Source organism: Peromyscus leucopus, chromosome 4 (genome assembly GCF_004664715.2).
Source record: "Peromyscus leucopus breed LL Stock chromosome 4, UCI_PerLeu_2.1, whole genome shotgun sequence".
Classification (NCBI taxonomy): domain Eukaryota; kingdom Metazoa; phylum Chordata; class Mammalia; order Rodentia; family Cricetidae; genus Peromyscus; species Peromyscus leucopus.
In genome coordinates, this window is record NC_051066.1 from 44,792,053 (window position 1) to 44,808,095 (window position 16,043).

A 16,043-nucleotide genomic window follows, 5' to 3' on the forward strand; every position below is an offset into this window, starting at 1 on the left:
ATTCTATTAACAGTGTCTTGGTGTAAAAAGAAAAAAAAAATCTTAATGAGATCGAAGTTAATCAACTTTTTTCTTATTGAAAATCTAAAAAGTCTTTACTGAGTCCAAAACCACAGAGATTTTTCTCTTATGTTTTCCTCTAAATGGCCTAGAGTTTTTCATGCTATCATATCCTCTTAATGGGGGTCATTAAGTGTCTTGCATATTCTGAGTGTTAGAAAGAAAAAAAGAAAAAATTACAGTACCAGAGAAGACCTTTTGATTCTCAGCTTGATTTTTAGTTCCTTGGAGAAAATAGCTTCATCTCACAGTGACATCATTGTGTCCTGTCTTGGCCCCCTCTTTGTCAATGCTGTTAGTCTTTTTTTATGTACTAGCTTCATATTTCAACACTGTACAGTAAATCAAGGATTAATTTACAGCCATCTCCTTGACTTGTTTGGGCATTCATAGTCTTCAAGTTCTCTGGAGGTTCTAGATTAAGAACTATGGATAATTATACATTCTAAGATAGCTGCATGATGATCATGTGGCTGCATATGGAGACATCTTCATACTGTTTCATATATGCTGGAATTCCATAAAGAGTTATTTTCTCCTCGTCCCTTTTTCCATCTTAATCTTGTGTGTATTGTTTTAATGGACAAGTAGCTACAGTTATAAACAACTAACATCCCCATCATGCTGTGAGCTGTGTCCTCTGTATTTGCTCTTTCAAGATCTTCTTTGGTTTATCTGTGAACTTTTAGCAAAGAGGACTAACATGGCTCATGGAAGCATTTTTAGTGAGTTTCATCTTAGAATCACCCTCCTCCAATATGTAAATGTAGAGGAGATGAAGAGGTCCTGTTTAAGACATGGAAGAGGCCAGAAAAGCCAGGAGGGTAGCAGGTAGCAAGTGTGAGAGGTTTCCTCCTAAGTATTGGAATTTGGCAAGGAAGTCTTCCTCAGAATTGGGCAAAAAAAAAAAAAAATACCTAACCAATAATTAAATACAAACCGAAGGAGAATAATCCCACCCATGGTTTCTATACCAAATCATCACCATCATGTTTTGTTATAATTGCTTTTTGTAAGTCCTAGAATATTTTCTCCTGAAATAAGAAGGTCTCACCAGTTCAGAGATCTTACTAATGAACAATGAAAGGCATCAGGAAGAGTGGAAGAGCTTCAAATTGCAGAGAAAAAAAAATCAGGAAATCAAACCACCATGTTACTTCATTGGCAAGCTGCAAAATAATCTCCAGAATAAAGTAGCTAGAAGAGGAGCCAATTCGATATCTTGTGGTCCTCTTAAAATTGACTCTTTTGAGAAATGACCTGAAAGGAAACCCATGGTGGTATCTTTTCTGATAACACTGCTGTTCTCTTAAACAGTTGATAGATATTATGCTGTGTTGCTGAGGCTATATGCACATTTTCTAATTTAGTTCTCATAACATCCCTGTAAAATGAGTGTTACTTTCTCTGCCTAGGGGGCCAGCCTCCAGCAGCACAGGACTCAGAAGGGTGCCTACTATGACTTTTTATCGGAGGGCATTAAGGGAAAAGGCATATATACTTTCTCTTGATTTCCTTCTTTATTCTTCTTCTGTATTCTCCATTCTATGTTCTTTTTTCTATATTCTCTTTTCTTATCTCTATTCAAAAATGCTCCTTCTGTCTTTCTTGATGTTTTCCTTCTCTTTCTAACTCTCTTGATGTTCTCCTCCTAATTCTCTCATCCTTGGTGTGTTCCTTCTAACCCACTTTAACTCTATCTTTATTCTTTCCCTTACAGCTCATAAAACCCAGCAAAATCTTGCAGGCAATATAAAATTTACAGCATGGTTACATTCTGTTTTCAAGTGAATGATTACAATTAATACAAGTAAAAAAGCAGCATGTTTTCCATATCCCTTACATGACTAAACATTTTACATCTTACAGGTGAAAAACCAATTATCCCAAGAACCTACTTACATTCATACCCAAGCAACTTGTTATAGATTAACAGTATGTAAGCAAGCAAGAGATTCTTTTACTGTCAGGCTGTGTTTTGTGGTTACAAAGAAAAGGAAAGGATCAATCATTTTATTACTTACCTTGAAAGGTAATCTTATAAGTAATCTTAAAGGAATCACAAATCTAAACTTTTATATATGAAAAAGAATCAGTCAGCTCCACTTTAAATCTTTAGGGTACAGAGACCCACTCATCAATAGTTTTTTTTGTTTTTTTGTTTTTTTTTTAATCTCAGGAGATTGAGAGCAAAAATGGGTATAAGGAATTAATCATTATCTTTGATCACCAACCAATCCTAGCAAGGAAAGTACATGAGCTAGTAATAATTGGGCTGATTTGTTCCTGTTCCCTGACCTTAAAGAGCTCCTCACTCAACTATGTGCCCTTCTAAAACTTTAGATTGTCTTCTTGGGTTTTTCCTCTCAAAGCTATTTTACAAAAACATCTAGTCTAATCTTAAGTTATTTTCAAAGCTTTGTTTCAGCTATGATATACTCCAAAAACTGTGAACACATCTCCCAATATTAAGATTAGAATTTAAACTACCTTGGCTACTGAGACGCAACTGTTTTTTCTTAATCATTAACCTAAGCCACAGTCTATATGGCTCCTCAATAGAAACTCACATGTTCTAGCTGTATGACATTTCCTTGTTTTATTTTTTATCATCAAAACTATTTAAAATAACATTATTATTATTATCAATTAGACAGTACAGCTTGGAAAGAAATCATCTTCATAATAATCCACAGGTAAAAATACCCAGTAGAACAGGATGTATCCATGAGATTAAACACACTGCATTAAGGCAGTGGGGATCTCCCCACATCCATTCAAACCATGCCAGATACCAGAGGAAGATGGCAGGGGCAAACATGTAAAGGCACAGCAGGAGCAAAAGACACTCTGGAATCTGTGGTCTTGGGCTGTTGTCTATCTGAGGGTCACCCACCAGGGATTTTTCTCCTGGTGGGCTGACACCTCAAGCTTCAGTTGCCACCTGCTGCTCCTCTGACATGGCCACCGGCATGTTACTATCCTTACCTTATGAACATAAGAAGTTCAAGCTTAACTTAAATATATGTATCAAGGTCACACTACCAAAATTTTTCTTTTCTTTTCTTTTCTTTTTCCTTTTATTTTTATTTTACAATACCATTCAGTTCTAAATATCAGCCACGGATTCCCATGTTCTCCCACCTCTTTCCCCTCCCCTTCCCCCCTGCCCCCCCTCATTCCCACCTCCTCCAGGGCAAAGCCTCCCCTGAAGACTGAGATCAACCTGGTAGACTCAGTCCAGGCAGGTCCAGTCCCCTCCTCCCAGACTGAGCCAAGCATCCCTGCATAAGCCGCAGGTTTCAAACAGCCCATGCTCATGGATAGGCAGGACCAACATAGGAAAAATGGCAATTTTGCCTAAAGCAATCTACAGATTCAATGCAATCCCTATAAAAATGCCAACACAATTCTTCACAGACCTGGAAAGAATAATACTCAACTTCATATGGAAAATCAAAAAACCCAGGATAGCCAAAAGTATCCTGTACAATAAAACAACTTCTGGAGGCATCACGATCCCTGACTTCAAGCTCTACTATAGAGCTACAGTAATAAAAACAGCTTGGTATTGGCATAAAAACCAACATGTGGACCAATGGAATCAAATTGAAGACCCTGACATTAATCTGCACACCTAGGAACATACAATTTTTGACAAAGAAGCCAAAAGTGTACAATGGAAAAAAGAAAGCATTTTCAACAAATGGTGCTGGCATAACTGGATATCAATGTATAGAAGGCTGCAAATAGATCCATATCTGTCACTGTGCACAAAACTTAAGTCTAAGTGGACCAAGGACCTCAACATAAATCCAGCTACTCTGAACCTGCTAGAAGAGAAAGTAGGAAGTAGTCTTGAACGCATTGGCATAGGAGATCACTTCCTAAATATAACACCAGTACCAAAATTTTTCCAATGTAGAATTTGAACTCAAGTTTTAGAGTGGAAAGTCCCTGTTTTGAAGAACTGTCATTTATCATCTTACCCTGAATGCTTAGTAGTTTGTGGAAATGCTCTCTGAACCATGTAACATACACTTAAAAAATGCAGTCAGCTGGTGATGTTTCCAACTTTTAGATATGCAACACAAGGCCTTTGATTAGGTGCATATGTATTTCATTTGCAATTACAAGATTAAAGGTCACTCCAGTTTTATGTTTCCTTATTAACCTCCAAAACATTCTAGCAGTCTCAAATACATGACTTACAAAGTATGTTACTCTTCTTGAATCTTTCTAAATATATACGGTGATACTGATTATACATTATTGATATCTGTCAAAAGGTAATTATCACTTAATGGAGCTGTCCAAAGATTCTTAATTTCCTCAATGTGGAATTTCCCCAGGCAGAAGAAAATCCTGGTTTAACCCATCATGCAGAGGATCTGGAGTCTGCTATATCACTGTTATGTGAGCTTCTTCAAGAAGGAACAGAATTCTGTTTGTTGTAGCCTAGCACATGACTCTGGGGAGATAACCAGTAAATATCTGTGATGTAGATAGATGAACTAATGAATAAATGAATGAATTCAGTGGTCTGTCAGAAAATTATAATACAATACATGATTATGAGGTGGATGAGCTAAATAATTCTTTATTCTTAATTCTTAGAACTTAGTTGTTTTTCTTTAGTTCATAGAGCAATAGTTTACCTACTAGAAATGAAGTATCATTGGTACTGTATTTTATATTTAAATCTAAGGGGTTAGAGATCTGTCCTAGTAGTCAAGAGCATGGGTTGCTCTTCCAGAGGGCACAGGTTCAGTTTTAAGTATCCCCCTTGTGGCCCATAACCCCACATCTGGCTTCTGTGGGCATCACTCATGCATGTGATACAGAGATAGACATCCCTGCAAACAAAACACTAAAACACATAAAACAAAATAAAAATGATTTTTAAAAAATCATATTTGAAGGTAAAATTACAAAGATATACATATATTGAGGAAAACATGGATATCAAGCATAATTTACATTAATAAACTGTGTCACACTCATAGCTCATGACTACATCATCATGATTGACACTTTCAGATGCTTTCCTATAACCTAGATCACCTACACAACAGACTGCTATAAAAGACTCATGAAACTGTCTAAGTCAGAAGCAAAAGATATGCATTAGTTTTAAGACTTCACATAAATACTAATAATTAAAAGTAAGTTAGCTTTAGAAGAGTCAGGCCTACATATACGATAGTGTAAAGACCCTTCAATTTTACAAGACCTCCAGCTGACATTGTGGAAGTCAGTGACCACAGGATTCTGGCCTCCTACAATCTAGCAGATATCTCACTCCATAGAAGCTACTCATACTCGTTGGCAACCCAGTGTTTCTCCTAAAGGCAATGGGAGCCACACACAGCATGGTGTGACCATTTCTCTTTATTTACTTGTCATATGGCTCCAGAGTAAGACTGTCGGGGAGCTCTCATAACCAAGTCATACTTGCCAAGCTGCTAATCCATACGAGACCAGAGATGGTCCATCCCTAAGTCCAGGCATATGGTTAATGTGCTGATGGACAAGTTAAACTGATAGCTGATGATTCTGAGTGCTCACTTCAAAGACCAATAGCTCATACTTCTCCATCCTTATGTATTTGAAAGTGTTGTTCATGCCTAAATGAACAGCTCCTTTTTCATCATCCAATGTGCACTTGTTTGCTTATTGAGCCGTCATGTGGGTGTTAAGCAGGTGATAATGAAATCACTGAGAAAAAAAATTCTGTCTGATTCAAGAATCCCACAGAACAATAAACCAACCATGTGAAAAGCATACTCAGTTCTATAATGATTCTCATTTGAATATTTTCTCAGCATTAGAATCAATATGTATTTCAGAGCAAAAGGCCCTTACATTTCCCATAGTCTACCCTGATATGCATCTATAAGTCATATTAAAATAAGAATATTACTGGAAATATGCAAGATTCAAAACACATTTTGATTGCCATTATCATTCCAGGAGTTTTCTCTTTCTGTGTGCTCTTGAGAAACCACTAACCTTTGGATACTTGCCTTTTAACTCCCTGATTTTATTCTTAAACTTGAACTTAAGCTAATGAACTGGGTTTTCTTAATTGCCTTAATAAACTTTTTAAAAATCAAGCCCACTAACAATCAAAGGAATGCAAATTAGAGGAGCAATGAGATATTATTATTTGCCTACTAGAGCAGAAGTTCTGTTATTTAAATGATAATGTTTAATGGTGATGAGGTTACCTTTTTAGATAATCACTCCCATGTGCAGCTTGAAATAATTTAAGCCTCTTGGAAAGCCTCAAAGTATTTCTAGCTTTTGATCCATTAATCTAATTTTTAGAACTCTGTGAAAAGGAAGACAAATATAGATAGAGACAGAGATTTTCAAATAATGAAATGCACTATTATTTGAGAGAAAAATGTTTAGCTACCTAAATGCTCACAATATAAAAATAGTTGAATTGGAGTACATATACATGGTAGCGCATACTTTTGCAGAGAAAGTTGTGCTAAAAACTAAGGATTTGGGGGCTGGAAAGATGGCTCAGGAGAAAAGATCTTACTGAACTTGCAAAGGACCTACCTGGCTTTGCCTCCCAGCATCCATACCAGGTGGCTCACAACCACCTGTAGCTCCAGTTACCCTAGATCTGAAGCCCTCTTCTGGCCTCTGTTGCCACCTGTATATGCATGGTGCACATAAATACATGCAGATGCACAAAAATAAAGAAAAAGTAGATCTTTAAAAAATAAGAATTCATGATGGTGTTATCTAAAAGTATAAGCTCTAGAAAATATGATCTTAATTTACTTGGGTTACTTTTATTTTTGTTTCTGGTTTTTGTTTTTTTGTTTTTCTTTCCTTGTATACCTGTCTGTATGAATTTTTGTATGTGTGTGGACATGTAGCAAGTACATAGGTACATGTGCATGTGAAGGCCTGAGGTTGATGCTGGTAACGATCTTTCATCAATGATCGCTCTTCTAACTTATTCATAAGGAAAGACCTCTCCATCAAACCCATAGCTTGCTTAGCCTGCTTGCTCTAGGGATCCTCTGTCCTTGCCCTTCATGGCTGGATTTACAGGCATGCCGTTATGCTCAAAAGCTTTTATCACTGAGAAATCTCCCCAAGCCCTGTGTTAATTATTTTGAAACAGAGTGTCATGTAGCACAGGATGGCATTAATTTTGCTATGTAATCTAGGATGACCTTGAACTCCTGATATTCATGCCTCCATTTTCCAAGTGCCAGCATTACAAGCCTGGGCCACATACCATGTTCTAGTGTATATTTGAGAGTACATGCACATACAGAGAAACTTAGATAGGAATCTCCATACCCAAATAAATGAAGAAGTAAGATTACATATATTAACTATCTCTACACTACTGACATGACCAGATTTTTTTTATTTAAATGAAAGGATAATGGGAAACACACTTTCCTTAGATTCATAATTCCACTCTAGTCATTGTCAAAAGAACCAAAAGAGATAGTCAATGGTCTTTATGCTCCTTGGGTCTGTCACTCAGTGTAGAGAACAGAATACAAAAAGACAATTATTAGTTAACTATGAAAATGGGTTGTCATGAACACATACTGGCATCTAGAATGATTCATCTTCTCTGAATCTGAGACATTCACTGAGAACTCTCTGACAACCATGTTCACCAGCAGTTCCTCCAGGTTTCCACGCAGTCTTTCTGTCTTTGAGCACGTATGTAATCCACACGCCTTGACATGCATAAGTGAATGGGGAATAGAAAGCATGTGTGGCAGTGTTCTGTGGTGGAAATTACACACCATGTTACCCCAAACATCTCTCTGCAATGATTAATAAGGTACAGAGGTTTACAAGGCCCTTTTCCACATCCCAATTCTACCACGTACCACGATTCTTAAATTGTGGTACTGAGCCTGTTACCTCTTCTCTCAAGTATGAATGGCAGAACTGATGCTCTGGGGCTTTCCTGACAGCAAATCAGAGAAGATGAATGAATGCGACTGAGTGTAGTGTTGGCCCAGAACTGACACTTGAAAAGTTTACTTGAAATTGGATTCAGAGCCTAGACGTGGATGGACCAGAAGTGGACAGGATGAAGACTCCACTTTGACATGTTCTCTGACATAAGTGTCACAAGAAGTTATTTTCATCTGTACTCTGTCTTAGGTTCCTGGTCTATGAAATGGGATACTGTGTAATGGTAATTTCTTCTTCTAAATGTCTGAGGGACTATGGTGGCAGAGATCACTTAAGTAATAGGAGAAATGGGACTGACATTTAGAAAGCATTCTAAGTACCTTTTAGAGCTGTTCACTCTGAGTTTGGGGTTTCTTTTTGTTTTTTTCTGGATTTGAGGGGGAGGGTTGGAAGAAAAGCATTCATGAATAATATAAACCCCATGCAAGTGTTGCTCTCCACTTCCATGAGTCATTCCTCATGCTTGTGTGGATACTAACTGGGGCTTGGTTTTATAATATCAGAATAAACAAGGAACATCCAAATCCCAGGCTAGTCATAAACCATACCAAATATATCACTAGGGACTATTAGGAAAATAGAATCAAAAGTTACCATAACTAGGTATGAGGCTCAGCAGTAGAGCACTTGCCTAGCAGGCATCGGGCCCTGGGTTCAATCCCCAGGACTATGAGAGAAAAATAAGACGTTAGAATCAACTCAAAAAATAAAAATATACAGTCCCATTATTTAATAGAGTTTCAGAAGAGCAGAATTCCTTGTGGAACTTTTATAATAACGAAATCATAAAATGAGCATATGACTGTATATGTAATCTGGAAATGGAAGTGTATGGAACTTATCAATATACAGATTATGAGTGGTCAGTATAAATAATCACAGTAAACAAAAAAAATATTTGATTGCAAAACCTTTTATTATGATAGCATTCTTATGAAATAGGACATTGACAGAAAAACAATCATTTCTCAACTATAAACAATGCACCATGTCTTTATCCTTATGTCTAAACAGCTTAATGTCACTAATTGCTAAGTATAGTTCTTGGCATCAAGTAACTAGTTCCAGTGCTGATCCAAGGCAGCGGTTCTCAGACAGATCATCCAGGGATTGGTGCCATATCCTTGCATGTAGTGACTATCCAGGGAGTTGCCACTGAAGTCACATTGACTTTTGGTGGATGGAAATTTTCATCTGGAAGGTAATAAAAGCTTCTAAGGTTTTCATCCTTGAATCTGGCTTGGTTGACTACATTCCCTACTTTGATCTTATGTTCTACCCTGTAGGGTTTAACCTGTATGTTATTTTCTCTTCCTCTGCTTCTTTCCATCAACGTCCCCAAGATGATTCTCTTTAGTTTCCCTGCAGCTTGCCTCCTCCCAGCCCTCATATACTTTCCACTTTTCTGACTTGGGATTTTCTGTCATTGGATTAGTTTTAGTCATGCAAATTCAAAGTATTTAAAATTTAAAATTTTTCCCTGCAAGCCAGGCAGTGGTAGTGCACACCTTTAATTCCAGCACCTGGGAGGCAGAGGCAGGCAGATTTCTGTGAGTCTGAGGTCAGCTTGGTCTACAGAGCAAGTTCCAGGACAGCCAGAGCTACACACAGGGAAACCTCATCTCAAAATAAATAAATAAATAAACAAAAATAAATAAATAAAATTCTTCCCTGTCTATAAATAGATTGTGTGAAGCATAGAGCTTGGTATTATGTGTCCTGGATTCCGGGAGGAGGAAGAGTAGAACCTTCCACAAGTACTTATTAGAAGAGATGTAATATGCATTTGCAGCTATTTTATCCTGGTGTTAGCATTTTGAGAAAACAGGATACATGAGCAACTTATGTCCTTTGAACGAGCTGAGTCTTATGGTGTTTTTTTAGGCCACATTTTCACATGGGGGGTGGGAAGAAAACTGATTTATGCATAGCAGCCTGAGCAAGTGGTTGTAGGTGGCAAATGCTTCAGCAAGAGATTCTGCAAAGAGTCATAAAAGTATTAAAGCAATGCATTTTTCTTAACTCACCAAGTGCTGTGTGATTGATGAAAAGGGTCTGAAGAGAGAAAGCTAGGGTCTATCAGGTTGAAGTCCTCACTCCCATCTTCTCTTTATGTCCTGATGAAGATGTGACGGGTTTTCCTATGTCATCCAGCAGTTCCTACAACTTACAATAGTATCACATGCAAGAACATTGGCCACAGACTTGAAAGAGGGCTAGGTCTGCATAGAAGGAACATAGTATAGAGCTCAAGAAAGACTTACCAAACAGCAAGACATCTTTGCATCCTTAGCTCCTGTTTTTTCACCCACACACTGAATGAATGAAATGTCAGACAGGAGTAGAGTATTTAGACTGTGTGCCCAAGGCTTTCAGAGGCTTTTAAAATAGAACACATAGCAGAAGAGAGACTTTTCGTGCCACTTAGAATTACTTGCATCTAGATATAATCTGAATGTAATGAACTGCATGATTGGAAAGAATGACAGGCTCATCAAGACATGGGTGAAAATTGTTCAGCGTGGTAAATATTTGTAAGGCCAATGGATTTCTTAAGTTGCCTGCTACAATAGATGATATTTATTCCCATTTTGGAATGGCTCTATGTTGCATGAAATATATCCACAAGTAATTTCCTGGTTTTCTGATGCAGTTAGCCATGATCAATAGCCTTTCTTTCATTGTTTAGTTTTTATTGATCACAAACACTTAACTGAGAATGATTGTTGAAATACAAACCGAGACGTGCTTTCTGATGGAGCATTAATTAGAGTGTCTAGTAATTTGTAGACCCTGGTCGTTACATGTGCCAGAGGTTTCTGCAGCTCAGTGATTTAGCAGACACGGCCAGCTCTGAATGTCTGCTTGTGAAAGCAGCCATCCAAAAGTGCAGTAAGAACTTACGTGCCACACACTGTATTGTTCTCTGTGTGTTGCTCAAACTATAACTGTTATTAATTTCAGCATAACCGTTGGACGATAGTGTAGTGACCGTCTGTTCAGAGAAGTGTGGAGAACCAGTAAAAGATTGGTCACACGTGTAGTCCCGTTGACTTACCATCACATATCCTAAGGCATTCAACATACTTTAAAGTATATTTCAAAATAGCAATTGAGCATTAGGAAAATTATTTGATTGCTAACTGTCAAGATCTTATTGTACATGTCAAAAACTGCAGATTTAAGAAAACATAATACAAGAGTTTTGGTTTTCTTTTTCTTTGCTGTGTGACTTCCATAATATTCTAGAAAGTTCCCCCAAGAAGTTAATTAAGAGTTCAAAGAAGTTTGTGCAGATATATGTTTATGTTTGAAGGATGCTTGAATGGCATATACTTATAGAGAACAATGTATAGCACATGATGTTTAAAACAGAGCTTCCAAGATGGTGAGATACTGAACTCTGAGCCTGAGAGTGGTCAGATTCTAGGGTCTATTCATTGCTAGGCATGGCCAGCTTAACCACTGAGCACAAACACACTCTCCTATCATTTCCTCTGTGCAAAAGTGCTGCTTTCAGCTGTTCACTTGATGATCATGTTGTTTGTGCTAAGTTAGGACCACTAAAGTTGTATGAAGGTTTTAATGGAGAGGAGGCAGCCACTATGTTATCATCTAAGCACAGCTGTCCACTGCACAGCACTCACTTAAGAAGTCAATTACAACAACCATATTCTGATTTCTTTCTTTCTTTTCATCCTTCTGCCCTTCCTTCCTTCCTTCATTCTCTTTTCATCTGGTTTGGGGACTGGACCACCAAGCAGGTGGTATGACATTGAACTGTGTTATTGTCTCCAGATCCCCTTATACATTTTTTTTATCACAAGACAGATTCTTACTAATTTGCCCAGACTAGCCTTGAACTCATTTTGTAGCTCAGATGGGCCTTTTGAACTTGTGATTCTCCTGCCTGAGTTTCCCATGTAGCTGTGATTATAGGAGAGAGCCATCAACTCAGCCCTGTTGGTGTGTCCCTGTGTTCTGATAAATGATATATGCCCTGTTGATAAAGTTGGGAGCATGGGAGCTCTCTGGATTGTTTCTTGACAGAAACTGCCACCTTTCTGAAGCCCAAGACATCCTTCTTTCTAAGTTTTCTGGTATGGATCTAAGTTGATTTCAGCTCCGTGTATATTATTATTTCTGACAGGTAGGCTTAGTCAGTATGTGAAGTGTCACTCAACAGTCATTGACAGAATACATCAGAGTAACTCACAGAAATTATTATATCCACACATGTGACTCATAGAGTTGAAGAATAATAGAAAACAAGATTTTTCAAACAACAACAACAAAAACGAGTCTCAAAGTTGAAGATCTCCTACAGGATACAGCTCTTTTTTCCTGTTAATAGCATGAGGATTGACTCAACATTATGAAACTGTCACATGATGGAAGCAGGTATCCTGTGGCTTTTAGCAAATACGTATAAGTTCTATGATAGCGTGGGTTTTGTAGAAGTATGAATTATGACTCTGTGGTTTTGTTAGTTTTGCATTTATTTTTAAATTATGTCTTGGAAGAATTAAAGAGTCGTGTACTATTGAAAACATGAGCAGCCTAGAGATGTGGCTCAACAGCCCAGAATGTGGGAAGCCCTGAGAATGTGGGAGTTGTCTTAGCACAGCAAGAAAATAAAAAAAAAAAATGTGAAGGCCTAATGTTGATGGATGCTATAAGATAGCTTTGTGATAAACTATGCTGAGTGAAAGAAGCCAAGAACATACTCAGGTAGGTACCACAGAAACAGAAATGCTTCCAGTGAAAGCATTTTTGAAAGAAGAGCAGAATTGAGAACAACAGCTTCATGTATATAATGTTTCCTTCAAGGCTGATGGAGATATTCTGGAAGTCAATGATAGTCATGGTTGTATAGAATTGACAGTATATTGACACACTGAATTGTCCAGTTTAAAGCACTTAAGTTTATATCATGTGACTTTTTTTTCAAGTTAAGTATTAACAGCTTTTAAAATACATTGGAAATCAGGGAAATATGATATTAGATAGAGCTTAGAGCTCAACTAATCCAATGCATGCTTGACTAAAAAAAATCCCTTAAGGATGCACAAAAAATTACATAAATAAAAAAGCATAAGGCTTATTGCTGATCTGTGATAAATTAATGACTGAAACATATCCCTCCTAAGGATTTTTAGTATTTTTAGAATTCAGGGCTCTGAAATAGTGTGAAATAGAGTATTTTCTGACCAAGCTTTAGAAGAAGCAAAGAAAAATACTTTAGTTAATGACTCCTAAGAGATGCAGTGCCCCCTCTTCCCTACAATCTAATGGATGTTTTTATAAGATCTTTCCCAGAGCTGAAAATTTGTCTCCAGTCTCTACTTTAATTTGAAGATTACCCATATGGATTCAGCACTCAATTTAACTGAAAGTTGTGTCTGTATACAAAGCTTCATGAAACAAACAAGAAAATAATGATGCCAAGAACCTGGCTATTCTAAAAGATTTAGCCTTAAACTCCAGTAATCCTTTCTTCCTTTCTGGAAGGGAACAGAGCATGATTGGTTTAGTTCTGTCTCTACTCTTTGGGCTGTATGAAGTGTAGGCTGCCTCTTCTCCACGGCTGTAATAAAAGAAGCCAGATGTGAAAGACCAGGAACAACCATTCCAAGTCAGACCTGAAGGCTAAGACTAGGTGGATGTGCATGGATCTCAAGTGGAATAGACATGCAAATTGTGGACATGTCCTAAGTACACATCAAGAACTATCAAACCAGAAACGGAGGCACATCTCTGTAGTTCTGACACCTTATAGGCAGAGTCAGGAGGGTCAGGAATTCAAAGTCAAGCTAGGATATATAGCAAATTGAGGTCCTAAACAAAAAAAAATGAGAGAAAGGAAGGAATAGAGGAAGGGAGGGAGGGATAGAGAGAAAGAAAGAAAGAAAGAGAGAGAGAAACAAGGAAGGAAGGAAGGTAAGAAAGAAAGAAAGAAAGAAAGAAAGAAAGAAAGAAAGAAAGAAAGAAAGAAAGAAAGAAAGAAAGAAAGAAAGGGAGAGAAAGAAAGAAAGGGAGAGAAAGAAAGAAAGGGAGAGAAAGAAAGAAAGAAAGAAAGAAAGAAAGAAAGAAGGAAGGAAGGAAGGAAGGAAGGAAGGAAGGAAGGAAGGAAGGAAGGAAGGAAGGAAAGAGAGAGTAAGTGGAAGAAGAAAGGAGAGAAAGGAGGAAGCGGGCTGGAGAAAGTGAAATACCAGTATTCATCAGATAGATGAGCCCCAACTCATAATTCCTTGGGCCCAGACTTTACATGTTCTATATGAATCCTACTGTAGCTTTTCAAGCAAAATCATCTCCAGAGTTTTCAGTTCAACAGTAGCACAAAGGTATTTTCTCCTTCACATGGATGTAGTATACTTAACTTGATCATTCTATAAGTAAAGAAGGTAATGACATGCCCTTCCTTCTGGAAGGAGTTAAAGCACGCATGTTAAGATTTTCACCAATTCTTTTTCTAACTATAATTTCTAAAGAACAATAGAATTGTTTGCGAACTCCTCTGAACATTCACAACTGTATTTCCTGTCAATGTTCCTTTGAAAGCTGTTTTTAAAGTCATAAAACCATTTTGTCATTAAAATAGAGATAGTGATAAGACTATATTAAAGAAATACACATTTTAAATTAAATATAAGACATGGCTTCTGACCCTGTGCTTTATTTGGTTACCAGGAAGCTATCATTCCCAAATATGCGGCCACAGAGGGGTGGGATGGTTAATTCATGGTAGTTTGGCAGAGAAGAAGAAAGCAAGCTGTCTGCTGCAAATTCTCTACTCATGGGGGAATAAGGCAGACAATTTTAAATTGAATGCTTCTGCCTTCCACAATGCTCCTGATTTCATACCGGCCAAGTAAAGTTTGAAACCAAAGCAGAAGTGATTAGGAAGAATGAAGAGCCCATAAAAAAAGAATGCCTTTTTCAATGAGATTTAATCATGGAACTCAACAGGAGTACACGGAGAGAAAAAACGCCAAATGTTTGTGGCGCACCAGGGGATATTTTTCTACTTATCTTCGTGTCAGCTAAAACTGATGATGGTGAGAGGAGATGGTAGAAGCTGAGGGGCCCTGTAATTATTATTTCCTGGAGCCAAGTGAGGTGCAAGATCCATTATAGTCCCTTCCCACCTCTACCTGACGCCTGACTCTGAGTCACTGTGTAATGTTCCCCCCCCCTCCCCGCAGAGTGGGAGTTATTTTTCTGGAATCTGAAGTGGGAAAAAGTACAGTCATTTCCCACACATTATTCTACCCTGAAGCTAGCTAGTTGGGAATTTATTTTCTTGTCCCCGACAGAACTGATATCTTTAAGAGTAAATAATAAGAAGGGGCCAGGTGACTACTTACCACAGAGTAGGAAGGGGAAGGAAATGCTGATCCTGACCATGTCTATTCCCTGGAGACAGACAGACAGAAACAGAGACAGAGAGACAGAGAGAAGAGCCAGAATAGAGGTCAGAGACCATGTGACCTTTTATCTCATCTTGATTTCAAATGCCAGGTCTTGTGAAATATAACTCAGTGAAGGTGCTAAGGTCATTAAATTTTCTCTTTCTTGAGGAAACCACCCACCTTATTTGATTTCAAAGCAGTTTTTCCAGGCCAGTAACCTCTGGCAGAAGCCAGGGCTAATAGCTACACACAGTAGAAATAAACATGGTCATTTGCAGGGGCAACACTGGCAAGATGTAGGGAGGACCCAACAGAGCTGACAGTAAATGAGCAGGAAGCAGATGGTGCTGAGGAATTTGGAGCTTAGGATACCTGGAGAATTCCAATCCCTCTTACTTCCAAACCATTTCCTCTTGACTCTGTGTACTTAATGATCCCACTGTACCAAATCCCGGAATATCAGCCCAAATCCACATAGGATCAGAGACTCTGTGACCAGTATACTCTGCTGCCTAGGCTGTCTCCTGCCAGGAGACAAATTCTTCTGCATTGCAGTCTTCATGAAATGGTTGGTTGTCTGTAGACAAGATCTAATAA

The 16,043-nt window shown here is 38.0% G+C and overlaps 1 protein-coding gene and 1 long non-coding RNA gene across 5 annotated transcripts in view; one reads left to right on the forward strand and one right to left on the reverse strand.

The window, feature by feature from the left end:
- The window catches only part of B3galt1 (beta-1,3-galactosyltransferase 1), a 577,829-nt gene that overhangs the window by 486,147 nt on the left and 75,639 nt on the right, over window positions 1–16,043 (forward strand). The gene's annotated exons all lie outside the window — the stretch shown is intronic.
- On the reverse strand, window positions 8,932–10,225 carry LOC119087843. The gene is made up of 2 exons (XR_005091334.1): window positions 10,062–10,225; window positions 8,932–9,228 (listed from the first exon to the last, which is right to left on the reverse strand). It is a non-coding gene; the product is annotated as an uncharacterized LOC119087843 (long non-coding RNA).